Source organism: Dunckerocampus dactyliophorus, chromosome 20, assembly GCF_027744805.1.
Source record: "Dunckerocampus dactyliophorus isolate RoL2022-P2 chromosome 20, RoL_Ddac_1.1, whole genome shotgun sequence".
NCBI classification, from domain to species: Eukaryota; Metazoa; Chordata; class Actinopteri; order Syngnathiformes; family Syngnathidae; genus Dunckerocampus; species Dunckerocampus dactyliophorus.
Window position 1 is genome coordinate 12,753,653 of NC_072838.1, and position 26,703 is coordinate 12,780,355.

At 40.4% G+C, this 26,703-nt stretch overlaps 1 protein-coding gene across 1 annotated transcript in view; it reads left to right on the top strand.

Annotated features, from left to right (window-relative positions):
- adgrb2 (adhesion G protein-coupled receptor B2) overlaps positions 1–26,703 on the top strand; it is a 468,300-nt gene that overhangs the window by 141,989 nt on the left and 299,608 nt on the right. The gene's annotated exons all lie outside the window — the stretch shown is intronic.

The window sequence follows — 26,703 nt, forward strand, 5'->3', positions numbered from 1 at the left end:
AAATACACGTTTCAATGTAAACATTGAAATGTAAACATTGAAATGTAACTTGTATGCTGCAATGTAAATTCCCAGGTTTTTCTCTGTAATTACTTATTAGTTTAATTTGGCCTTTAATGAAAACCCGCTCCCTCTGTCTCCGAGCCAATTGTCTCCTTGCCTTCCTTAATGCTCTCCCAGCTGCCTCTCACTCTGCGTGTGTGTGCGTGTGTGTGCGTGTGTGTGTGTGTGTGTGCGTGTGTGTGTGTGTGTGTGTGCGTGTGTTCATACATTTCTTGGGTTTGTTTTAGTGTTTGTCAGATCCTATGTTAATCCTGTTGTTCATGTCTCCCCCGTTTATGGTAATCCCAGAGCCATGTTCGGATGGATGAATCTGCCTTTCCAAATGTTTTCCTCCACTTAAGCTACATGCCCTCTTTAGAGCTGTTTATTGCAGAGTTTGGGTGCAGCTGCATTTAGGTAGCAATCTATTGTCAGGAACAAAACAGTCCTTTTCTGAGAGATTTCCGTGACAGTTTTGAGAATGCAGTATTTAATGATGACCATGGCCACAATACACAATACATTCCAGGACCACCATTAAATGGCAAAAATTTCGGAGGCACGGCTCACTCCCTCTGCCCATCCTAAGCCTCCTGCTCATGTGACTTTGACGCTCTCCTCTCATTTCAGGTGAACATTTGCAATAAGAGTGACTGTTGTCACGATTAGATTAGATCCGGCTCCAGAACCCTCCCTCGTTTCACTTTTGCGTCTCACTTCAACTATGGTGCGTTCAAGGACCGCCGAACAAAGTGCTGGAGGAAAAATCATAAAGACATAAACATGTAACAACTCTTTTATGTACAACATGCTGTACATTTTTACATATTTACACATTATTACTGGCTTAGAGATGTGTTTTCTGTGGGGGGAAATAAAACCCGGCCTATTTTTGGGAGAAAAAATATATATTTTGGATTAAAATTATATTTCTGACCAAAAATCTGGGCTGTTGAATGGTGAATCGCAAATGTGCAGGGATCTGCATGTGTATATATGTTATATTTACATATGCAGCTGTCAAGTGATTACAAATTTTAGCAAATTAATCACAGCTTTCAAATGAATTTATCACGATTAATCAGCATTTGCAACTATGTGTAAAATATCCAAGCTACAGGATAGCACACGTCTGAAAATGTATTTTTCCTAACACTTGTTTCTTTAATAGCAGCAGAGCATTTGAATCACACTTACTGCTTTATTGTGAGCAATGAGGGGTTGCATTCAAAGACACCACGTAATTAAAGACGGATTCACATTTTTTGAGTGTACTGCACATGTCTTTTCTGGGATTTCGGGGCATATTTATGTTGAAGATCTACTGACAGTTTTTCTTTGTCTTTCTGTTTATTTAGAGCTTACATACACGCGTAATAAAAACGTTGTTGTGATGTTCGGACCGTCCGTGAATGCATCTCTCGGCCGTCTGGTGACAATGAGGAAGTGTCGTTCCGATGCCGAGTGGGCTAGAGACGTGTTTGTGAGTTGCATTGAACAATTGTGCTGCTTTTGATGTCTTCAAGCCAGAATAAAGGCACAAAAGAGTGTCAGACTGTGTGACGCATGTGTGTGTGTGTGTGTACACTGTGTGTCGCGGGCGCTACACTGTCATAACAGAGGTGTGGCTTGACATGATGGGCACGCTAAAAACATTTAATGTAATTCATGAATAACACTACCGCCATTTTTGACAGCTCTAATGTATAAATGTATATATTTTCTCTATTTCTCTTTCATAAACCCACCACAATCCCAATATAATAACCATATGAGACAATGGTTGGCATCATTCAGGCTTATTGTACTCTATACAGTCAAATATGTGTTAATGTACCACAGGGGCTTTGAGATTGTTATTTTAATTCATCGACAGAGCCACACATTCCCAAAATGCCATATTTAAGGTCAAGAGGTTTTTCCCAGCTGCGTATTAAAGGATTAAATGCATTTACTCCCCCTTTAACCCCCAGTGCAGAAAATGCTTCCCATTGATCCTTGTTCCACGTCAGTGTCATTTGAATTCAATGAGTTTCCTCTTTTTGAAAACACCAGCCAGCCAATCTGCCACCCGCCGTGTGTGATGATTGAGTTTGTTTGTTGCTTGAAAGCTTTAACAGTCTCTTAAAAACTAAACTAAAATAAAGCAACATGTTTGACATCAAAGAAAGCATGTGCAAAGATAAATGTTCCCTGGTTTAAAAGCTATATCACAGCTCAAGGTCAGACAGCGTATTTTATCATTCCAGATGGAAGCGTACTTTTTTTTTTTCTTCCTGTGGCATTACATTACATTACAGGGGAACCAGGATATATTCATTTACAGAAGAGACAAGAATCAATGAAGACGCATGAGATCACAAGAGCAAAAGAGGTCAGGGTGTTGATCAGCTCAGATGTGAGTAACATTTAACTTGTCGTGTACCAAATAACGCCAAAGGGGTTCTTGGGAGGGACGAACAGTGCAATAAATCAATCGACACAAGATAGTGGAAAAAAAAGTAATCGATCGTTTCCGATCAATTTTCATATTCTTTTCATCCATCATAACCCTAACCTGAACACTTACTATTATTATTATTATTATTATTATTATTATAATTATTATTATTCCAACAGCGCTGTAAACATATAAGAATTCAGGAGTGGTTCTTAGAAAACGTACCATCTTTTTCGGACTATAAGTTGCTCCGGAGTATTTATTTATAAATGTATTTCACAACATTTAAGGCCAAGAACGACATTTCATCTGGAAAAGTCATTCAACGATAAAATAGAAAAACAGAAAAACAGGCTGAGCAGGTGGCTGCTATAATACCATAACACATAGAGTACTACACAACACATACTTGGGAGGCTGAATAGGCCACATTAACATAACAAGCAAGCGAATCCAACAAACAAGTTGTCTGTAACCAAGTTCACCAAACTCTCGATCTCATTCCGCATCGCTGAATCCATTGAATTCATTATCCTCGGTGTCGCAAATACCATCATGACCAAAAATATCGGCATGCCAAAGGTGCCAATGTTTTTGGCCATGTATAAATTAGGCTGATTTGGTTGTATTCCAAATATTTTTGGCTATGCCAATTTGGCATGACAGTATTTTTGCCTGAAAGATGACTGAAAGACAAGCGTGCCCTTTCACAGTTGTTCTCAGTCCATGGATCATGTCAGTCCGTATGAATTCACGTTCCGTTATATATGTATTTTGATATCTAAGTCGCACCTGACTATAAGCCGCAGAACCAGTGAAACTATGACAAAAAGCGTGACTTAGAATGTGGTAACCTGTAGTACCGTATTGCCCTAAGAGGGCATTGTTTTTGCCTGCAAAAAGACTGAAAGTGGTCTTATATTCAGGGTGGTGCCAAGCATCATCTTCTAAGACTACCTGAACAGTCCAGTTGCGATCCATTCAGTGCCTTGAGTGTCCAATAACCTGGACGAATGAGAACATTTACCGACACTGTCAAGGAGCTACGAAATATGACACTTTTTATTGCAATCTACTTCATTTTGCCTTTTTTTTTCCAAAAACCAGGGCTCCTCTTATATTCATGGTGGTCTTATGTTTGAGTCAATATGTTTATTTGTAGAAAAAAACAGATGTGAGAACTGACTAATAAAATTCTACCAAACCAGCTGATCAAAAGCTATTCATACAGAAGGTAGCAATAAAATATCGCTCAACATCCACGTTGGTCAGAACTTAGATGGAGAAATCATTCTTTCAATCGTACATTCCATATTTCCTTTCTGAGGATTTGACTGCCGATTTGGATGAACGGCATCGGTGACTTTTACGTACGTTTTGCAGCTTGTTTCACATGAGAATCAGGAACGCACTGTCAACTCTGAAACTGTATCGCTTGTCTTGCTTAATGCGGATGCTTTGTGGCTCAAACCACTCGACCACCTCTCAAAGCAAACGCCAGAGAGCGTAAGAGCCGTAGCCGGGAAGTAACATTAAGTAGATGCTTATCAGAAAATAACACCTTTCCAGTGATGCCTCTCTATCAGTCACCACTGGAGTTAATTTGAAAATGATCCTATCTGCAAGCACACCCACTTGATGCAAACATGCTAATCTCTTTTGGGGTGGGGGGGCATTTTTTTAAATAAGCTTGCTACTTCTGACCAGACTCCGAACAGTCAATTAAATGGCAGAGTTTATTAACTGTTTAATAACTAACTCAACGAAAAAACAAACTGGGTGTCACCTCTCTTTCCCATCGGAGCGCACTGATGATATGATATGGCAAGTTTATTTATAGAGCACAATTCACACACAAGGTAATTCAAAGTAAAATAAAATAAAATAATCCTATAAAAACATCAAATCATTACATAAAGTTTAATAAATCACTCAATAAAACAAACAAAAAAAAAGATTAAAAATGAAGAGTGCAGATAAAATACTGTTGCCACATGCACAGTTGTACAGAAGTGTCGCACATTTTCTGGAAGACTTTTCCAGATTTTAGCATTAAACATAAAACCCTCACCGTGTTTAGTCCTGACCCCGGGCCCCTGCAGGAGACCACTCCCTGCGCTTCTCAGACTTCATCTCTAACATGTCAGAGATGTACTTTGGCGCAAGAGTTTTGGGGCATTTTTGCTGTTGCCCCCTACTGGGACAGAAAAACATTGCCTACAAGTCAGAAATTCACACACAAGATGAATAGACGTCTTTGGGAGTCAACGTTACTTTTTGAAAAGATGCCAAAAGACGTCACACATCACCACAAGATAATAATCCAATGAAAGCTAGCGGCAACACAGAATAGCCGCACAGAAAGCAGTAAAGTATGCAGTATATATTGCAACAAAACTGACATCATTTCAAAGAGAGTCGGGTTATTTGCATGTTTCTACAAATATATCAATACATATACGACCTTTCAGGTAACTGAGAATAAATGCAAATTCTCAAGAGATAGAAGGGTATTACTTTTTGTAGGAAATTCTACTAAATTCTCTTTTTGATGACATGCCACCATCCTCGGAACTTTACAAGGTAACTACAGTGAATACCTTCTGAAAAGCTAAAATCTAGTTTTAAAAAGCACATATTGAACTCATCAAGGGCACACTGGATTTGTACAATGCCAAAAAAAAATAATGGAATACATTTAGGATATACGTCGTCTCACTGAATCCTGGATGGCACAACGCTTAACTTGCTCATCCTAGTAATTCATATACACTGTACAGTACAGTACACTGTCATTCTAGTCTACATGCCAACACTGACATTTAATCGAAATCTAGTTGCTCATACTCTTTACCATAGTGTCACACACATGAATAGGAAATAGATATTTATGCTAATCATGCGATATTGAGGTAAGGTGCAATCTACTATCGCTAAATCACATACGTATACCCTCCCCATCTTTTTTCTTAATTCCATTATCTTTTTTTAACCTAACACTGCTTGAGAACCTCCCTCCCACTGACAAGTTGATGTGCACTGGCATTTATTGATGTGGCCTGAAGACTGTTGTTAAGCCGCTTTGAGATAGTGTCGCCTGGGATGGAGGGGCAAAGGATGGAGTGGTTGTAGGGGGAGATAAGCCAACGTTGCACACGAGTGCTTCATTTATGATAAAGTGGTCCAAGCAATTACATTAGAGGCACACTGAGAACACTCATCTTTCTCTCCCTCTCTTTGCATGGCACTTTGTCAAACATCTCACACTTTCCGGGCCTCCGTGTGTCACTCCTGGCTAAATTCAAGGAGTCATCTCTCCAGTGTTATCAGGCAAGAAGTCAAGGACGAGAACTTTTGTTCTGTCCACCTTTTTATACTGTAATAATGCCTCGCATGCTTCGCTTAGCACGGGGAAGTTAGATTTATGGTGGCACGCTTAGTCAGCCACAGCACCTGCAGACAACGTCCCACTGTCGAGAGGACTCGCTCGTTCTTTATCGGCGGCTGTGATTTAGTGGGAGTAATTGACTGGAAATGGACTTCTGCAGGTGAGATGTTTTATGATCCGTGTGTTGGTTAACAGCGCGGAATCTTGGAAGGGGTAGAACAGAGGGACAAGGGGAGAGGATGCAGCAAAAAATAAGATTTCACGATGAGTCAACGGTACAGCATGTTGCGGCCTCCTATTGTATTCTGCAGTATATATTTTTTTCTTATTTTCGACAATGCAAACACAAACGTGTTCACTGAGCACGTTATAACAGTTACACTCCGTAGGGGGTGGCGGTCTTAATTGTATTTGTGCAAGCAGACTTTTCTATTTCTGCTGCACACAAAAAGGGTGAACAATTCCCAAAACATGCACCCCTTACTGCGTTGTTTGTGCTATTATTTTCCACACAAATACGCCACAGTTTGCTCTCAGAAGTCGGATTGACTTGAAATGTTACATACAGCGAAATGAGCGCCACCAAGCACCCGGTGTTTAGCTGAATCACCACAACATTTGGTACACACGTTTCGGGGACTCTGTAAAGTTTGAGCAAGCTTTGTTGAAAAACATGACAGCAAATGGTCTTTGCACTGGCACCACTAATCGGCCATAAGTCAGTGACAAATTCAGAAGTAACTGGAAAAAACTATTGGCAATAATCAGAACAAATTGTTGGGTGAATTCGGTCGAAACCAGCTTTTTAAAATGCATGTAAACACCTGAATTAGACCATGGTGGACTTTTCAAGGGTGGGATTAACATACATAGATTGGGACCCAGTTCCCTCTTGCAGGCTACTGTAAAGTATTGCTTGTCTTCATCGTTTCTTCCCGGTTCTTCTGACCGCCTTGCTATCAGAGAAGTAGTCAACGATCACACAATTTAAAAGGTTTTTAAAGTGTCTAAAAAAATAAGAGAAACAAATTTGGTTACAGCTGTAAGGAAGATGGGCGAAGAGAGCCCAGACTGAAACTACATAGAGTCTATATAGCCATACATTTATTCATGCTGTAAGGAGCACAAGCGCCATCTAGCGTTCCGGAGGCACACTGCATATAGCCAACACATTAGAAACAGTGCACATAAACAGGGACTTCACGTACATGTGTGAAAATGGGAAAAGACCAATTTATTTATGGACTTCGACTAATTTAGTACATGTAAAGGTAGTCCTCGGGTTACGTACGAGTTCCGTTCCCAGACTGTGATGGAAGTCGGGTTTTAGGGTCGGCTCTTATACCTAAATTGTATTATTAGACCTAAATTAACTCCTAAGTCACTCACACTGCACACAGAGCAAATGAAAGCCATATAAAATGGAGTAATAACACACTAAATATAAGAATGAAATGACACAGTAATGAAAAAAGAGAACAATTCCTTACTTTTCTCCCTGTGGTTGTCACTGGGGGGTGTTGCAATGAGTGAGAGACAGGCTTACTGGGAGAAAGAAGTTTCAATAATAAGAAACTGCCAATGCATTCACCCTCCCACCCCGCCGCACACACATAACTTGTTCTCTTTTCATACAGATATTAAACATTAAAGGCAGTGCGTACGGAACCGCATAATTCATATTTATGATAATGATCAATATCAATTTACATCTATTCTATAACCATATTCAAAAGCTTTTGCCAACCAGTGTCTCAGATGTCATTTCCTCTCGTACAATTAACAAGTTTAGCAGATGTCAAAGATCTCAGTTTGTCAGATCAAGACAATCCCCAGCTCATTAAAGTGCAACCGGGTTATAATTATGTTTCCAGAAGCCACATTGATTATGTGTCACAGCCAGACAGACTTGCAGCTGCTCTGATGGACAGTCTGTCAAAGTGCTGTCATGTTACGGCGTCCATGTGATAATCTGTGTATGATTCTTCTTGGTTTAGGAGTGAAGCACTGTAAGGCAGACGGCAAAATGCATAAGAGTGTGGCTGCCCACAGGGAGACGGGCTTTGACATATGTGGGCGCACAGAGCTTCTTTAAGAAGGGGAGTAGAGGAGCAAAGGGACTCCTAAGAACTGTGGGGGGAAGAGTGTGATCATTCTGTCACAGAGTATTTTTGTCATAAGTCGTAAGTACACACAATGGCGACTGTGTACAAACAAAAAAGAACCATTGATGTATGATGTGCAGTGGCAGCGCTCGTGCACACGAACGCACCTGTGCGCTAAGTGACAGCGAAAACCCCCTATGGGTGGAGCCCTGTGGGAGCTGCCATTTTCTGCACCAGCACCTGTCACCTGGATCATGCACACGAAATGAAATGAGCACATCAACCTCTGCTCTCTACCACCACTCAGCGCTCCCCATCCTTTTTTTGTGCTTCTCCCGCTCCTACTTTTCATTCCCAGCTGTGTCAAGTCAGCGAGCTGCAGTAATTCAGAACCCCAGAGACGTGCTCATTTTCACTGTGCAGCCTGCAAATTGCCACAGTTTCCCCCTCATGTAAGCTCCTTGAAGGTCTTCATCACAACTTGGTGCGGAAGACAAATTGATTATACGGATTGTTGTGTATTACAGGAGGACAATTAATAGCATGGGTTGCAATAGTGGACTAAATGCTAGGAACCACCGCCAGACTGGTTTCAGGTAGTTTAGACAAACATAGGAAATATAGTCCCAGGTTTCCATACTGTCTCGGGGTTTTTCAAAGGGCGACTACAATGCTCCCCTGTATTATCGTATTATCTGGAGCACATTTTGGAGAGTTTTCTGCTCACCCCAGACTGATTTTGCTCACACTTTCGGAACTAAAAATTGACATAAATGAAGTTGGCTTTGCAGATTTGTGTTGATGTATATTTCTCAAGCTGCTGTGCCTCCCCTGAAGTCTCCCAGGAGAGGCCTGCCTCACACTTTGAAAATCCTGGGTTAAACAATACATTACTGCAAAACTACAGGAACAAAAAATCATCATGAGCTTTACCAAATGCAAAAGAGTGAGGTACAGGATTACTCCTACACCCATTACACTCAATTTGGGAAGTATCAGTCTACTGCAAACACTAAAATAAGCAATATTTAAGTATCTGGAATCAACAATCAACATTATTCCAAGTAATATGAACTAAAATCTGAGATATACTCTGCAAAATAAGCCAAATGGAACCTTTATTAATTAATAAATCATGCTGTTTCGTGTTTGAATACTGCCTTTTATTTACAGTTTAGGCTTGAATTAGGCACAATAATCCCTCATAAAAACATGGGCTACTCTTGCGGCCATAACACACGCAAAGCTGGAACTCAACTACGAACACCCGACGTCACATCCTGTCCACTCTTCTTTCAGTTCCCCTAGGGAACAGATATATATTTACTCTTCTGCCTACTATATTGGGTAATATGAGTGTAAAGGTAACTATGGGGGTGTTATTTAAAGGGATAGTTCAGATTTTTTGACATGAAGTTGTATGACATCCTCATCAGCATTGTAGTCCAATAACAGCTTTTTTGGCATTGTAAATACTTTGGCTTCTCAAAACAATATGCGTTCAAAAGAGTAAAACATTTGCATCGCAAAAAATCTGACCAGAACTGGACTGAGGAGACCAAGTGGGGGGGTAAGTCGCTGTTATTGGACTGCAATCCTGATGGGGATGTCATACAACTACATGTCAAACAATCCGAACTATCCATTTAATGTCTAGAGGGCCCTAATAATGTATTTTAAAAAATGCGTATTTAGAAGGTTATCAACAGGTTTCGATGGTCTAACTATGAAAATACTGTATTTGGTTTACAGTATGAATCAGTGATTCTACTTCGTGACAATTCACTTATCACGGTCGGATCTGGAACCCTTTAACCACAATAAACAAGGAGTTACTGTTCTAGTATTAAGTAATTCTAGGAAATGATATGGCATTGTTGTTGGCTGAACCTCTGGAAACAAGACCACCCACTCCAGGGGGGAGAGAGAGTAACAAATAAAGAAGCAAACAATAGACTTGATTTCAGATTTTTTAATCTTGCTAAGAGTTTAGATTTTGGAGGTCAGTTTTGGTTGGGTTCAGGGTTTCTTCCTTGTCTCTGATGCCAACGTGCTCGCTCAGGACCGTCTCATTTGGTTTTCTTTCATGTAGAAGACGTTTGAGTAAAGTGCCTTGAAATAAACTGCTGTGATTGGGCGTTGTACCAATACAATAGATTTGTCGCTATCAAACACAAATTTTCTATTTTTGTGGAAATTTGCCATTGGCGGTCTACAAAGTACCATTCTTGTTTTAGGCATAGTTCTTGTGAATGGGTATTCGTAATCACATCGTCTGGGAAGGCCGTGTTTGTTTGCTTTTTTTTTCTTCATAGGACCTCAAAAGGAGGGAGACTGCAATCAAGAGGTTCTACTGCCAGTTTTTAAAAGATCATCTCCATTGCGGAAGTGGAGGCCATCCAAAATGAATGTACTCTCTTTTTTTGGACACTTTCTCCCTCCAACTTTCCGCAGATCAATTTTCCCTGCCCATGCACTTCTTAGCAGCCTCTTCTTCGCTCATCATTATGCTTCTTTAAATGAAAGCAACCCCCTTTTCTGCATCATTCTGATTCCGGTCTTGTCTGTCTAGTTCTGATTCAATCCAACCTCTCAAACATTCTCCAAACGCCAAAACAACTGATGAAAGGCAAATATGTACTTGAATGAAAAGTAAAAATAAGCAACTACCAGAGTGGAGCAAAAACACTCACTCTCGACTAAGTGGGCAGTAATGGGTGACATCATAATTACGACCGAAGATGAAAACGCCAATGTCATAATAATTCTTCATGAGTTCCATGCATAAAAATACCCCTTTGTGAGTCAAACGAGACATGCCTGTGGAAAAGTGAAGCCTTGGTCCTTCTGCCATAAACTGCCACTGTGAAAGGACATTTTGATATTGGCAGCTTTATGAGGATGCCCTTTCTTTTGGCATTGTAACAGAATGTAAACTGCCCTTTTTGAATTCAACCCTTGGGTGATGGAGAAAGTTGTGACGGGAGGTGATGGAGGACCAGACAGAGTTTATGGAGGAGGCAAATTACCACGTAAAAATACTACATGAAAAACTTCCATTGCCACGTGGCATAATATAATGCCGCTGAACAGATGTGAATAAATATTGCTCATCCACTAAATTAGCAAATGAACACAACAAAACACAAACAATTTTATCACCATGAACTCCAGCGTAATCAGAACGGCAAGATGACAGCTAATGGAAAATATGGAAAACAACCACCATCCCATTTATTTATTTTGAGAGAAAACAGAAGAAGTGTGGGGGTGGGTGTTCATGAATAACAAAAGGCACAAAGTGGAGAAGGAATTAAATGCAGCTCCTTCATCTAATGTTCTAAATTCCCCGAGAGAACTATTCAGAAATATCGAGCCGTGCTCATTTGTTGATCGGTCTCCGCCAGCTATGCGCTGACACTTATTCACCCAAACATATTCAATGAATTCCAGCAGCAGAAGTTCATAATTAAAATGGCAAATAGCTGACTTAATAGCATGGGGGGGGGGGATTGATTTTTCTTCAAAGGAACACATGCAAGCAATTTTTTGTTTTTTTCATCTTTCAGCTTTTCAGATAGGGGTGGCCACAACGAGTCAATCACATGTTTTGATTTGCACCAGATGCTTTTCCTGACGCAACCCTCCCATTTGTCCGTGCTTTGACCGACCCTGGACGTCTCCAGTGGCTGGGGAACCAACATGTGCCTATCTGCGAAAGGCAGCAGTGTAACATTATATCACCATGACTAAGACATCCAAGCAATATGGAACAAACATCTCTAAAGAGAAGCTGCTCTTCTTCTATTGCCGTGGCTCTGTGGTTGTATTTCAGATGGGGATTTTAAAAAATTTACCATTTTTACGCCATCACAAGTTCTGAATTCCAATTTCAAGCAGTTTCTCGACGATCAATAGTCATTTCGTCTCTTGGGGCCATTTTTTCACGATAACTCTGCTTTTAAAATGCTAACATGACCTATGATCACTGCAAATTGCTGGTAAAGTGGGTGATTTCAGCAATACATTCAACTTATGTGCTCACATGACTTTGACCTGTGGGCCCCAACATAATCACTGTTGTCCCTGGTGGCCTTTGTGACTTAAGCCATGTATCTAAAATGAAATGCTGTGCATCCTGTCTTGACGGTCACAGTTATTGCCTTGCAATCAATCAAAAACACTTGAATATCTTAGAGGCGGCTGCAATTGTAGTGATAAACTTCACCATAAAGGCAACATTTTGTTGCAGTAATGCTGCTTATGTGTCACTGCGAATGTCGGAGTATGTGATCAACGCTACCAGGCATGTGAGGTGGTCACGCTTTGCACCGTAGCCGTCCCTCAGGAGGCTGCACTTCTCAACCTCCCTCTGGCCCATATCCAAAGCATTTGTGTCACCCACCGTGGGTGCTAGTGTGTGTTATTAACAGCACGGGGGGCTTTGGCGAGGGGTCACGGCTGAAACACGTAAGGTCGTGTCAGACTGCTCATGCATTAGGCTGTTTTTGTGTGTTTGTGTGCAGAGTGTGTGTGTGTTTGGCCTTTCCAAAGGGTGACTGGGTTTCTGAAGAGCATGCAGAACACAGTGACAGGGTTAGAGTGAGAAGGGGCGGGGGGTGCTATGTTCCCCGGTATAGAGCGTACATGTGAAGGTGAACATGTTTGGATGCGACACAGGCAATCGTGTGAGGATAAATGGGGCGAGGCGATCCACACCGGGTGTCACATCATCTGTAATAAAGGAGGGATGAGAGATTACTCAGCTTTGTCTCTCTACCCTCAGGAAAACCTGGTGTATTAATATCGTCGGAACACAGCTCGGAGAACCACCGCATTGATTCCAAACATGCTGAGTCTCACATAGTGTTGCCATTCTTGCCCATGTCGGACTGAAAGCTAATGCTCCTTTTATATATGAAGGTCACACAATACAGGTGTAGACATGTACAGGACAGGTACAGCCTCCAAATAACCTGAAATGGAAACTACCAAAGGAGTGCAACTCAAAAAATGTCACTCTGTATCACTATGACTGTGTTCTGACAGGGATTCCGGAAGAAATCATCCAATAAGCTTGCAAGTCAACCCAAAGGTTTATAACTAGCCCAATTGACACCACAATTTCTAGGAGCTTTTATTACCAGGAACTTATTTACCCAGGTAAAAAAATAATTAATAAAAATGTGTATCTCAGTGGTTTGTGTTCCCACTGCAGTCATCCCTCGTTATATACAAATTTAGAAAGTCATAAACAGGTTTTCTATGCTCTAACTATGAAAATATTGAGTTTATTAATATTACATTGTGGGCCGCACGGTGGTCTAGTGGTTAGCATGTTGGCCAACACAGTGACAGTCTGGAGATCGGGAAGACCTGGGTTCGATTCTCCCTTGGGCATTTCTGTGTGGAGTTTGCATGTTCTACCCGTGCGTGTGTGGGTTTTCTCCGGGTACTCCGGTTTCCTTCCACATCCAAATTTTGGTGTCAACATTTTGACTTTTTCTCATTGTTTTTCTCTTTTTTTCCCATTTGTTTGTTTCATTTTTGTTTCTGCAGTGTGCTTCGGGCCAATGACAAATAAGCCACGGGCCGCGGATGGCCCCTGGCCGCAATTTGTGTACCCCTGCTTTTGTGGTTCTTTGTTGTGGTTGAGCACGTGGTGTAGCGTCGGCTCTGTGAGCAAACCAAAACTGTATTTGGCTTGATGGCTTCCTGTAGCGGGCAAGAGATGATGGTTGAGGGGACAGAGGGAGTGTTGCGGCTAGAGCTGGTTGATACGTTGCAACAGTCAGCCTTAATGATCCACGTCGCCACAGCTGGGAACTGGGCTCAGGGCTGGGGCTAGTGGGGTGCGTACCTGGAGAGCGGCGAGGCATACGTGAGTGTTCAGAGGTCAAAACGCATGTCTGCTGACAATTGTTCACGTCACTCGCCAGGAGGGCAAGGCACTGCTGCGCTAATGCATTTATATTTCCTAATATTTTCGGGATGACCGGCAAAGTGATCGACGGGTTGCCGACCCCTGCTGTAGACAAACATTTCACAAAGTGACCTCTCTCAATGCATCAAAATGAAGTAGGTTCTTTGTTAGTCACACACACTTCAAAGATGAGCGCACATTGCTTTTGTAGTTTTTTCATCATTTCTAACCAACAAATCAGCAAGCAACGATCTCTCCCCTTCAGGATTAATGCTTGGTCATTATCGATAGCATAAGACTCCTTTGTCGTCCTGCAGGAAGGGGGCGTGGGAGAAAAAAAACAAAAGACTAAAAATCCCTCATGCTATTTTTATATCCCCACCAATTGATCATGTCTTCATTTTGGTGTATTTCTCCTCCTCTTTGCTGTTAAGCCGCACTGTGACCTTTTGAGTCCTGCAACAATAGCATGACAAATAGCTGATAGGAAAGAAGATATTGTCTAGCTCAGAGGTTTGGACATGCTTTCAAATGACTTTCATGTGGCATTGCTTCTGCATTCAATCCTCAGGTCCTCCTCTGCATGTACAAATAGGAAAGTGTGAAGATGCCTCATTAGGTTACGCAATAACAAGCGAGGAGGGAGATGGGAAAATGGATACGAGTTTTCTGTTCTATTTTGAACGGCTTCGCACCTGCGATGTGGATGTTTGCAGTCTTTCTGATCAATGAGAGTTACAATGAGTGTATTAGATCTTCATAGCAACATCTGATGTTCCACAACTATGAAGGTCATTTGAAATGAATTCCACCATATTGGAATAAGCATGTATAACTTTAAAGAGTTAAACACTCAGGGCAGATCTCGTTGATATATTTGTTGTATGAATCTTATATACAAGCGTTTATAGTCAATAACACAAAGAGATACGATCTCATGATGTTGGGCGACAGCTTTTCTGTCGACACTGCAACTTTCACTCTCTTATCTGAGAAGCCTTGATTGTATCGAATAAAAAGGAGCGGGACATTCAGAACAGCAGGGAAAAAAGCCCACGTGATCTTGTATATTTGGGATGATTGAATGCTATCCTCGAGGTACAAAATAAACTTTGTCCCATGACACCCAAAGCGGTTGACAGGGATTATTCTGGTTTTTAGATGGAGTCCATAAACCATTGAACTCAACAGTGAAGCATTAGCAATTCCAGAAGCTGTTTACATGAAAGACTACATTGATGCGCTTTGAGCTCATGCATCTTGCAGCATAAATTCCAAGATTATGTTGACAAGTGTTTGGCAATGATAGACAAGCGTGTGTCAGTGATATTAATGAGTGCATTCAAAAGATGGATTTAAATTGCCGGGGCAGGCAGACAGAGAAGCTTGTCAACATTGCACACAAGCCGAATCCGAGACAGAGCTTACATTGACTGTTCTGACCCAGAAACAACAATTTGGTAGTGGAGGCATTTGTGCTAATGCTGTCAGGCAGTGTGGGATGCTGTAATGTCATTTAATTAATCTCAGCAAATCAAATCGATGGTAATGTTTGGCGCGTAGAAATTGGATTTGAGGCCTCCTACTGTGAGACAATATCCAGTTTGTGTTTGTATGGTATATCACATGAACATACACGTATTTAGAGAGTATTAAAGTGGACGGACATGGAGAAGTTAGTTTCACATAAAGTGGAACCTCAGTTAGTGGACGCCCCGGTTAGCGTAGGCTTCAGTTTACGTCGGAAATGTATGCAAAAAAAAAAAAAACTGCCGCAGTGCTTGTTCACTGTTTAAATTCTGTGTTTGCGACGTTTCTGTATTACAAAACGTGCCCGTTTCTCAACTGGAAACTGGAACAGGAAGTCATTGTCCCCCACGTCCGTCGCCCGTCTGTGACGTCATTAGCGGTTGACTCTGTGGTTTCTGTAGTTGTACCACATGAACAACTGCACTTTTTTTTGGAATTTTGCCCATCATCCACAATCCATATGTTCCAGACATGAACACGTGTGTTTTTCTCTTTTCTGTGCGTTTTAAACGTATAAAAACAGATAAAAAGCGACAGCTCAGTAGTGCACGTAATGGGATACACCTATGCAATCTACAAAGATCGCTATTAAAACACCTCCAAAAACCTCCAACAAGGTTTTATGATTTTATATACATGCTGTGACCGTGTAGTAACAGGTACATTCATCATAACGTGTAATACTTACAGTATTTTGCGTATTTCGGCCATTCTGAGCATTACCGGAGCTTCCTTGCCCGGCGCACTGATTTCACATAGCAACATAGAAACGAACGCTTATACCTAGCCTAAAACTTTTCCAAACTCAGAAATAAAAACACAGCAGCAGCGGCGGCGTCTCGAATATGTAGCCTTACCTCTTGGTAGTGTCTGAGCGCGACGCTAGTAGCTAGCCGGTGTGATATGGTTAAGTGTCAGTACGCCAGTAACATAGTTGGATTGCCGTAACGATGTTAATAGTAATAATAACAATGTCGTTGTAGCTTGGTTAATATGCAAGTCACATTATATGTAAATGGAGCGTTGTTGGAGCTTTTTGGAGACTTTTCAGACGACTTTATAGGAGGAATAAGTATGCCCCGTAACTTTTTTTTTTTTTAAATCTGTTTTAATATATTTTAAACACACAGAAAAGAGAACAACATATGTGTTCATGGCTCACATCAGGATTGTGGCTGATGGGCAAACATTTTTAAAAAGTGCAGTTTTCAGTGAATGCTCACAAAAATGCAGCAAATACCGTTGGATCAATAATGTTCCCTCTTATTAGCTGCATAATTAAGCCTCTGACTGGTGACATTTCTGATCAATACAGTTATCGGGTGAAAAGGACCTCTTACCTCAAAGAAAAGAACAAAAATCAATAACGGTAAGTTGGGCCCTCATCAGTAAATGCAGGCAATGCGTGTGTTGTTGGGTGTACATGTTAGCTTATTTAGCTTTTACATTTTTTCGTCAGTTGGACATGCTAAGAGGAGCGTGGGGACGGCGTGGATGGCAAGATTGGGGATAATTGCGGTGATGGGTTTCAACAACGATGTTAACCAAAGCGAGAGCAGGGAGCCCTAGCTTGGATGTGTCTAAGAGGCTTAGCAGCTAATGCAGCATTAGCCTCACACTTCCACAAAATACACACGCACACACATATATTGGACAATCATTAGGCATTTTTCTCATTAGAACATATGAAAGGCGTCTAAAGACTCATGGGGAAATTCCATTAGTGATCTGTCAAGGCGAGCCATTTACTAATGTACACATTCACGACTGTAAAGTGTATTTACTGTGGTAGAGGCAGGGTTAAAATACTCATTAGGAGAGAGAGATGCACGATGACATAAAACAGTGGATCCATGCAATTACTCAAATCAGAAGCCGACTTATTCCACTAAAGAGTCATTCCAAACGTACACATGTATGTTCAAGCTTAATTGTAGTTTAAACTAATGTTAAATTAAGAAGAATCTCCTGTCTGCCTCATCTGAATCCACCATTTGATGCAATTTGACTTCAGGCTAGCCTAGTGTGAACCGTTTGCATGTTTCTTGTAATTGTCATCGCTCAAACAAAACCAAGAAGCAATCAAAACTTGCTTGCATTGGATTAAAAACTGAGAAATAAATCATTCGGCAAATAGCTTTGTGCATTTATTTCTAATTCAAACAAGAAAAAAAATTAAAAGGGCTCAGATGGGCTTTCTCAGCCTGAAAATGAAATGGGAGCAAAAAGTATTAGTCTCTAGCAGTCCGAGACTCCATGTTGGCATCACACTTATCGTTTGCAATCCAGGTGGTAATTACAAAGCTTTTAGGTTCATCGTTTAATCTGGGATATAATAAGGAAAGTCTACTACAAATATTATTACATGGGGAAATGAGTAGAGAGACTTATGGCTTTAGAACACTGAAGGAGCCTTTTGAGACGTGATTGCATTTGCATGCGTTGTGGTTTGACTGGTGGATGTGCTTGTGACTAACGATTTTGATGCACTGGGAATTCAATCACTATGAAAGGTTTAGGCTGCATTTTGGTGAATTCTTGCTCCTTGAGAATGAGTTCACTCATTATCGCTGTGTTTACAAACATGATTTTTGTGTAAGAAAATGTCCAAACCGTGGTAGTAAACAATACTACCACGTAGTATATACAGTAGACATATGAAACGCCACATACTGTATCGCTAAGTTGGCTGATTGATTCTCCCCCCGCTTGGTTTAAATACTGTACAAGTATTCGTACTTTACTTGACTGGCCTGTGCTTTTTCTGTGGATTTACCACAGGTGTCTTTTATTATTATTAAATCTGATCATGACTTATGTCAAAATTGGGGTACACGGCTATAAAGGCAATTCCTTCTATCTAGCTTTTCTTCCTGGTTCCTTTTACCGCGTTGGTCTACCGCTACCGGAAAAGGAATCAATGGTTACACAATTTAAAATGATTTCAAATTGTACTAAAAATGTGAGCATTATATTTGGAAGAGCCCAGAATGAAAGTACATAGAGTATATAGCAGTTGCCGCACCCCTCTAGAAAGTGAATGTTATGCTTGTGTGAATGAGAACAATTTATCTATTGTGTGTCTCCCAGCATTTTTCCGTCAGTTATATGTAGGTTGTGCAACTCTGATTGTGCTATGTGAGTGTGTTTATTGTAAAGGCTTCTATGAGGAGCTATTAGACTGACAATGCTGAGCTATTAGACCAGGTGTGTTTAAACCTTTTCCACCGCGGGCCACATACTGAAAAATGAAAGGACGAAAGGGCCACTTTGATAGTTTGTAAAGAAACACATGCTAAGAAGTTACTAGACTTTTTTCCCCCCAAAATACAACTTTATTTAGTTTTGTTTTTTTTCTCATATTATGCTTATAAAAAAACATATTTTTTCTTTAATATTTCAGCTTCATGCAACTAAAATGACAGTGTTTATGAGTATATTCTCATAAAATTGAGACTTTTTTCTTGTTAGAATATGACTTTTATCTCTTAATATTTAATATATAATACTTTACTCTCATAAAATTTCAGTTGTTTTTTTTGTCAATTTCTGCATTTTTTTTTTATTTTGCAACTATTTCTTTTTGTAAATTTTCTTCATGGAATCATGACTTAATTGCCATAATATTTTGACTTTATTCTTGTAAGATTATAACTTTTCCCACAACCTAATTTTCCAAAAATTACAACTTTTGCTTCTCATATTACAATTACAGACATCTTTTTTATTAAATATTTCAACTTTATGCTCCTAAAATGATGCTATTTTTTTTTTTTTTTATGACTTTTTGTTGTTAGATTAAAACTTTTTTCTCTTAATATTTTGACTTTACTCTCGTAAAATTACAGCTGTTTTATCCATATATATATATATATATATATATATATATATATATATTTTATATTGTTAAATTATACTTTTAGAATGAGCCACAGGCCAATAAAAAACACACAATCATGGGCAGCAAATGACCCCGACGGTGCACTATGGACACCTCTGTATTAGATCACATATAAAAGTGTAATAATAATAATAATAATAATATCTAACAATGGGATTAAAACATCACCTGACCATTATAGTGTAAGAATGTGTCTTGTCCTCACGTAACATGAACACTTTATTCCCCCAAAGAGCTTTTTTTTTTTTTTTATTAGCGTATGCATTAACTCCATAGTCTGCCACTATAATATGTAACTTTTAATCAATTCAGCGGAAGGTTGACCTTCTCAGACTGTTTCTAATTATATATAAAGGCCAAAATACTACAGTATGTCGTTCATTCCCATACGGGTGTATCAGACACCTGATCATCTTCAAGTGACATAATAAGTGCTCAACAGGTAGACGTTGAATCGTGCATAATGGTGTGCAGCAGAGCCCCATATGTTACTCGGCTGCACTGCGCAGCAGCGTTCTCTTAATGACGACAAAGGCTGCACAAGTTAATTACATCAAAGAACAGGGCTAGGCAACACGTAATATAAACTTTAGGACTTCCTGATGGCAGTAAAATTAGATCACACGATTCTCCACCTGGTCATTAATAAGTGTCTGATGTCAAGAACGCTGCAGCGCCAATTTACCCAGGGCGTCGTCAGTGTTTTTTTTCCTGGTCACACATGATGCAGCAACTGGTTTTTAACAGTTATTCAGTCTGTGGAGCTCCCTACGATGCATGAGGGAGCCTTTATGAAAATGACTAAATTAGGGAAAAGCAAACAGAAAATGACTTGTGGGACTCGAGGATAATCTGTTCCAGGAGGCAGCTCAGTCTTCTTGTTCCGATCTCAAATGAATTTTATCCATAAGAAATCCATCCAGCCATCCATTTTCTATGCTGCTTCTCCTCATGAGGGTTGCGGGGGCATGCTGGAGCCTATCCCAGCTGACTTCGGGCGACAGGCGGGGTACACCCTGGACTGGTCGCCAGCCAATCGCAGGGCACATATAGACAAACAACCATTCACTCTCATGGACAATTTAGAGTTGCCAATTAACCTAACATGCACGTTTTTGGAATGTGGGAGGAAACCGGAGTACCTGGAGAAAACCCACGCACGCACAGGGAGAACATGCAAACTTCACACAGAAATGCCCAAGACAGAATCGAAACCAGGTCTTCCCGATCTCCAGACTGTGACTGTGTGGCCAACATGCTAACCACTAGACCACCGTGCGGCCCTCCATAAGAAATCATGGACATATAATTATTATATACTGTAATTCAGTTGGTTGGAAGTACAATTGCGTTGTATTGTATTGTTTGTATGTTGGTTTTCAGTTCCGGAGTTTAGTTTCATTAATGGACCATTCCAAGTGGTTTGATCACCAAAACGTTCAGTGCACTGTTTTTACATATCTGTCAACCCTCCCCTTTTTCGTGCCCATTTTGCCCTTCTTTGGCCGTTTAAATAGTTTTCTGGAAATTTCCTGCATTTTAACTTTCATTAAAAAAAATCCCCTGCAGTATTTCAGGTGACAATAGCGACTGTTTCTTTAGTTTCCCTTATTTTCCTGAAACAATCCACTTATTTTCTCATGCAAATGCTGACAGGTATGCCTTTTTTATATCCTTTGGTTTACATCCCAATACTGTCCTGTCTCAATTCCTTTTCTGTTTTTCTTTTGTGACCATTTGTAATCCTGTTGGCTTTCATTCAGTTTGGCACAGCTAATTCACTTTTTTTGAGACAAGTGTGAGCATGAAGCTTTGATGACCTTGCTGTGAACTCTTTCGGTTGCCAAACTCATGAATAAATACAACGTGCTCAGTTACACGGAGTAATCCTCCACAAGCACATGAGCATTCTTTTCCAGTTCTGAGAAAGCATTTTGTATTTCAAGCTTACGTTCTCATCACTGTCTCTTTGTTGTTAATGACGTGTGGGACAAACCCTTTACATTTTGGGGCGTATCCAGATAAAGTTAGAAGTTTACAGAATAGCTGCTAAATCAACACAGTGCAGAAATACCGTTTGGTTCGTATACAGTGGTACCTCGGTTAACATCCGCCCTGGTTTGTGTGTTCTTTGGTTAACATCCAACATTTTTAAGATTTAAGACAAGGGTGCAAGACCTCAGAATTTGACGGCTTAAAGAGAAGACCGTTCTCATTTCAGAGGTATGTAAATGTGATGGCGAGGCTCAGTCGTCGGCTGCGTGCACACACACACACACACTCACACACGCACACACACACACACACGCATACATGCATACACAGCGTCCACGGAACAGTCTATCAACCCGGCGGCGCATCGAGGGTGACACTCCGTGTTTCTGTCTCATTTTACATCCATAACACTCATTTCTGTTTCCAACAACAAAACACAAGTATTCTAACTTATTGTAAACTTTCTGTCGCATGTTCACGGCATCCACAGTCACACATAGCACACGTCTCCGGCGCACTTCCGCAAAGTCACTGCAACCAGCCTTCTTTTATATATTTTTTTCAATGTCATATATTTTTTACATTTTACAAACTGTGGTTGCAGCAGAATAACATGTTTATTTTGTGTTATGTTGTTTTTTTCCCCCCAACAAAACTAGGTAACTGTTAAAATAATGTATTATTCAGTAATGCAAACGTAATGGATGCTTTTTTGCTGTGCCATCCATGTAACCTATCAGCCTCGTAGGGATTCCAATATATCGTCAGAAATGCAATGTGACTGTGAAGCTTTGTGCAGAGCCAAATAATTGTTACTTGATATTAGGGATGCAACTAACGATTATTTTATTAGCCGATGAATCCGCAGCTTGTTGTTTTGATTAATCGAATAATTAGTTAGGCCCTAGACTGACCAAATCAATATGAACCAACACAAAGAGGTAAGTGGTTTGGTCGGAAACATAGAAAAAAAAAAAAAAGGTCGATCATTGTTTTCCAGAGTCAAAGATGTTGTGATCTTGTTTTGCCTAAAACACAAAGATAATAGGTCTGCTTTCATGGATGACTAAGAACATTTAAAAAGTATTTACATTTGAGAGGCTGAAATCAGAGGATATTTACATTTTTAAATAAAAAAAAGATAAATCGAATACCAAAATAATTGTCGATAGTATAGTCTGATAATCGATTAATCGTCGATTCATCAGTTAATTGTCGCAGCTCTCCCTGCATCACTTGCAGTGTTCCAAATGAGGACCAAATGACACGACAGTGCATTGTAAATATGTAGACCGTAACCTGTGTCCTGTAAAAGTCTATAACAGAGCTTCACATGTGACAGATGTTCCTAGCCGTTACATAATAATTCTCTTGTCAAAAGATTTTGCAAACAAATCTATCAAAGTCATGACTGATTCGGTTTGTCATCCCAGCTTGGCAGATGTTACACAAGGAGCTCTGGGCTTGCTATTTTCCACTGCTATTTATTATTTATCACCACTGTTCAAGCTGCATGGTCCAAAAAAGTCATCCAAACAGTGTAAAAGTGTCATTTTTAAAATGACACTTTAAGAATAATGTTGGTGTGATTATTTTATAAATTGTTTGCAAGTGGGAGACATGCAAACACATTCTAAATCTCCATGCCCAGGATGCAAGATTTATGTCATTACATTCCCACTTGTTGCCAAAAAATAATTGATAATGGAGTGACTGAGAGTATTTCTTCTGGTTAAACACACACACACACACATTGGCAAATGTTATAGAAAAACTTTCTTGAAGAAAAATGGGAAATGTCAGTGCAATTAATTCAGCTTTAAAAAATGATCTTTACTACACAAACACAATGCCGATCTTTAATCATTCCGGGCAGACAGCGATGACTCATACCGATGTTACTATCGCAGCCAGGAACGCGTGTCCTTTGGAGAGAATTATTGCATAACCAACTACGTTAAGTAGGATGTCAGACGTATACTTTGATAATTCTACATTTGAGGTGAGTAAGAGAGGACAAGTCATTCTTCAACATGCTTTCATGTCATCGTGACGCTAACAGCAGGATCAAGTTAATGTGAAGGTCTCAGCACGCGGCTCGCTTTGAACGTGTGGCACAGTGAGCTTCCCCTCAGAGAATACAAATAGTTGGGGCCTCCACTCCATCACCAAAGAAAAGATTTCTGGAGCATACCTCGTGGAGTTTTCTGCTAAGCGCAGACTCTGTTTACTTTCTCAACATAGGAATTAAAAATACATTCATTTTGCCTTTGACGTAGCAGGTTTGGAAACAAGGTTCTTCTTGATTTTTCTCAAGCTGCTGTGCCTCCCTTGAAGTTTTCTGCTGCCTCCCTCGAGACACCCGCCTCGCACTTTGAAAACCGCCTGGTGTAGTGTCCCTCAGTAAATGTGAATTCCTGTTTAAGTGGATAATGTGGTTTAAAACCCACGGCAAAAAGGGCTCTGACAAGATGTTGAATGAAACTGAGAGCGGAGCGCTTTCTTGCAATTACGGCTTGTGAAGACACACACTTCTGTGTGTTTGCAAACACAAGGTGTGTGCCATTCCACACCACTGCAAACTACATCCACTAGAATAAGGACAACATTATAGCACTCTGATCCCACAATCCGTTACTGAAAAAGCAACACTTAACACTTATTGCTGTTTAATTTCACACATATACTTATGACAAATGTATGTAATATCAAGTGTAATTATATCCCATTCTTCACACAAACAAGTGTTGCTGCGTGTTACCAAACACAATCTGAATATTTAATTGCTCTGTCAAACCAGGTATTTGGTTAGCATATAGAAGATTGTCGTAAAAGCGTGATGTACTGCTCACACTTGATGCGTGTGTGTATGCCTCTACTCAGTGTGATCAGGAGATGCAGTTAAGGTGGAGCCTCACCTGTCATAATGCAAAAGAAAAACCAAATAAATATTAATAGTAATCAATTTGAACTGTTATAATGTACTTTGTTTACCTTGTTTTTCACTTTTTATTGAGTAAAAATTCCTGAATTTGAACATTTCCTGAGCAAATAAAAGGCAGACAGCTAAGATGAGGCTGCATCAAGTCTCTCCTCTCGGCCTAAATGTGCCAGCTGAGCCTACAGTCTGAGATGGCACCTGCCCATTTCTGTTTGTCAGCATGTCTCCAATAATTGTTTGCAAAAACATTTCTTATACAGCATGACTTTCTACAGCCTGTGTAGTGTATCTAATGTAAGTGTGACATCATCCACAAGGAAAACATTTTCAGGTCAAAACGGCAAAGTATTTTATCATTTTCAGCCTTTGATCCACACGGAAACGGCGTTCTGGGTACCCTGAAACTGTATTTTATGAAGATGGCTTCCAGAGTGGGAAAATCTGAAAATGCTGGCTTGTCGTTGCCGAAAACGATGACGTCACGGCCCCGTCAAGTGATCAGATTCAAGATTCAAGAGTTTTATTGTCATATGCATAGTAAAACGGACAGTTATACTAAGCAATGGAATTCTTATTCTGTTCATTCTCCCAAGAAAAGAAAGACAAACACAAGAAAAAGAATAAGAACATAAGAAACATATGGACCAATAAATTAAGCAACAACAACAGAAGAGACATTAATACAGATAAATAATACAAAAAAATAAACAAAGTGCTATGAGTGTGTTGCGTGCGGCGTGTGTGAGTGCTTCGTTGAGAAGCCTGATGGCCTGTGGGTAAAAGTGGGTAAAATCAGAAGTGACAAGCCGACAAAACATATATTTACTGTGACACTTTGGCATGACTCACCTCAGCAGTCTATCATTTTTCTTCCATAGTCATGCTCCTATACCAGCAAAGTTGCTAACATTTTCATAGAGACGTTAAATCCAATCAACACACATCTGTAGAGGATAGTTATTCTCAGTGAAGGGCCTTTGTGCTTCTCATTGGCTTGCCCTGAGCAGCCTCATGGCCTTGCCAGTGGATATAAATGTCCCCGTCTGACCCTACAGTTCTGCCCAACTCAGGAATAGACTGCATGAAACCTTTCCAAAATGACCAACTGTGGAAAATGTGGATAAAATATGACTGGTCCTGCAAAGTCATTGCAAATAAAAGACAAAATAGACGGTGGAGCGAGGAGGCAAATGATAAAGAAGAACAAAGTCAGAGTGGTCCTATGCATCATTGGCTTTAATATTGTGAAGCTATCCGCATGTATCGAGGCATGGGCTCTGATCAGGATCAGGATCATCTCCCTGGATGTAGAAGCTCCTTCATCTTCCCTCTTCCTCCCCCTCCACCCCATGCTCTTTCATCCATGTTGAATGTGAATTGTCTTCAAACCAAAATGCATGGAAGCTCATTTTTCAAAGCCGCTACCCCTTTATTGCAAAGTTTCAAGGGAATCCTCCTCTCATGCTTGCATTACATGACACCCTTAATCCAATTTGAAAGTACATATCGTCGCACTTGTGCATCTCCTTTTAATAGTGTGTGTGTGTGTGTGTGTGTGTGTGTGTGCGCGCGTTCCAGCCATAGCTGTGCTGCTGCGCATGATGGTTTGTGTGCGCGAGTCTACAGACAGCGTAGCATTTCCATGTGCAAATTTGCGTAGTCAAACGTGTCGGTGTGTGTCATATCTCCGCAATGATGACTTTTAGCTGCTGGGTCTCTCGGGACTTTTGCTACACCATGTGCTCTCTGCTCGCTAAGCACGGTTACCTCCACACTCCACGGGGTTTTGTGCTCTAATTTGTAGCAAAAAGATGCAGCAAAGTTCTGCCGCAGTTATCAAGATGAGTTTTCTCGAGTGTGCAAAAGTGAATTTTATCCTAAGGTCAGCTCTAGAGAGGCGTTGAAAGCAGACAAACTAATTATTCTTCAGACTTGAAACAGACACAAAAATGTGCGGCTGGATTTGAAAGACTCAGTCATGTAATCTTGCCAGTCTGTCTTTACAAACTTAAAATTTGTTGTCTGAAACTGACTGGAGCAATAAAAGGCGAAGGCAGGAGAATGGTAAGATGTGAACAAAGTGATACTACAAGGCTGTACTGTAGTGGCGGCACCTGAAGATATTTGCTTGCATGCATAGCAGCTGTGTTATCAGAACTCAATGACTTTTCTTCATTGGACAATTGTCTGCCCTTTGGTCAGGGTACAAGTACACAAACTACGAGTGATCGATTGTCAAGAATGCACGTATTTAACCCACAAAACGATACATCCAGTGAGGATAAGAATGTGGATCATACCGTACTGACCCGAATATAAGATGGTATTTTTTCCTCAGAAAACATTCGGATCATCTTCTATACGGGGTCGAGAGATGTACACTAATCCCTCGTTTATCATGGTTAACTGGATCCAGACCTCACCATGGTAAGCGAATT